Source organism: Corvus brachyrhynchos, unplaced genomic scaffold (genome assembly GCF_000691975.1).
Source record: "Corvus brachyrhynchos isolate BGI_N302 unplaced genomic scaffold, ASM69197v1 scaffold266, whole genome shotgun sequence".
NCBI lineage: Eukaryota > Metazoa > Chordata > Aves > Passeriformes > Corvidae > Corvus > Corvus brachyrhynchos.
This window is the reverse complement of record NW_008238633.1, coordinates 260,866-262,831: the sequence shown is the minus strand read 5'-3', so window position 1 is coordinate 262,831 and position 1,966 is coordinate 260,866. Positions and strand designations below refer to the sequence as shown.

Genomic DNA, 1,966 nt, shown 5'->3' with positions numbered 1-1,966 from the left:
GGTACCGGGGCGGTACCGGGGCGGTGCCGGGGCGGTGCCGGGGCGGGCAGCCCTGCGCCCCCTTGAGCCCACACCGGGGTTTCCCACCGCCTTGACAGCTTCGAGGTAAAACAGTTCTTAAAATGTCTGTGCTCACCAGGCCGTCCAGTGCAGAAGCATGAATTTAGACTTGCACAGCGATGAGTTTTTAAACAATTAATGCATAATTAGTAAAGCCGCAATTTCCTTTTCCAGAAGTAATTTCACTGCCCAATATACCATGTCTACATCTTTACAATATGCATGTAGAATTTATATTTTCCTTGTGCTGCAGCACAGCACGCATTTAAGTGCAGCTGGACACATAAGGTACATTGGGCAGGTAGTGACTCAAGCCCAATGAGCAGGGACAACTTCTCTCATAGAAAAGGTTGCAGAGAAGCATCTAATTAATTGGGCTATTTAACTTCATGAGGGAAAAAGTACAAGTAAATCTGTGGAATGTTTGTGAGAGCCACCACTTCGAGGTATCACAGGGGGTGTAGTGTTACACCCAGCACAGCCCTGGAGATGGAGCTTGGGGCACCCCTGGGCATACCCAGACTAGTCCTGGGGCAGCATTTTGACTGGCAGAGTTACCCCGGCAGTCCTGACGCTTTCTTCTGGATCATTTCTCTCTGTGATACTGTCACCTTTGCTTTCAGAGTCTGGCCTTCCCTGCCAGGGTGCAGCTCCTAGTGTGGCACAGCTCTCCCAAGAACGCCATGTCCCACCCTGTGCCCCATCACGATGCAAGGAGCTCATCGTGAGACCTCCCCGGTGGCCGCAGCCAAAACTGTTGCATCTCACACAATTTAATGCACCTCCATTAACAAACGAGATACCTGCAGCCCCATGCTTACTCTTTAACATGTTGATCTATATCTCTGTACACAACAAAGCAGCTTCATCTCTGGAAACTGCAAGAACATGGGGAAAACACTTCACTGAAATATTTTTTGTGCTGTCAAATGCTGTGGCATTCGTGGTGCATATCCTTGAGAAGATCACTAGAGTATAAACATCCTGGGTTTATTCTATTTACCCTCTGGAATCCAGATCTTCCTAACAGAATGAAAATATTTTTTTTAATTATTATTGTTGCACATGGAGGCCTTGATCACACCTGTATTGGTGTGATTTTGGCAATGTATTTTAGTAAAGAAACAGGAACCTTGTGGAAAGGAACTTGGAATTTTGTTACTCCTTTTGTCATATCTTTTAAAGACTATTTTGAATGGGGCTGAGCTACCTGGCACACTGCAAAGTGCCCCTGCCCATGGCAGGGACTTGGAACAAGATGATCTTAAAGGTCCCTTCCAACCCAAATCATTCTTGTATTCTACGATTCACTTTCATATGTTAAAATTTTTGTATATTAAAACATTACAGCAAGAGGAGTTACCTAATATTAAGAAGCACTGGGGGGAATGCTGTGCTGAGGATTTGTTTTTATGATCCTTTTATACCTCTGTGAATTCACTGCATTTTGTGCTCTGCTAAAAAGTTTCCCTGGAAACTTTTAGAAATTTTAGAAATTCTAAATTTAAAAACTTTTAGGACTTTTTAAACTACTGGAATCTAGACCACTGAACAGAAAACCTGGTCATCTTAGTGTGACACGGGCTGAAATCTCTAATATAAGTCTAAATGTGTTTCAGCACCCAGTGATTCCAAGCACGGTGAGTGAAGTGGAAGTGAAAATCAATCCCTCAGGAATGCTGCGATGCACAGTACCACACTGCCTGGAGATATTTTTATCCTACAGACTCGGATAAATACACAAGAAGCAGAGGTTAAACATATCTCCTCCTCATGCCGGTGGCACGCAAGACTTTTGCAGCAGGATCGCTGTTAGGTCTGCCTTGGACAGACAGACCCTTGGGGAGCCCCACGGGCACAGCAGAGGCAGCCGCGCTCCCTGGGAGGCAAGGACCTCGCTGGGGGG

The 1,966-nt window shown here is 45.6% G+C and overlaps 1 protein-coding gene across 3 annotated transcripts in view; it reads right to left on the bottom strand.

Annotated features, from left to right (window-relative positions):
- CARD19 (caspase recruitment domain family member 19) overlaps nt 1-1,966 on the bottom strand; it is an 18,446-nt gene that overhangs the window by 15,175 nt on the left and 1,305 nt on the right. The gene's annotated exons all lie outside the window — the stretch shown is intronic.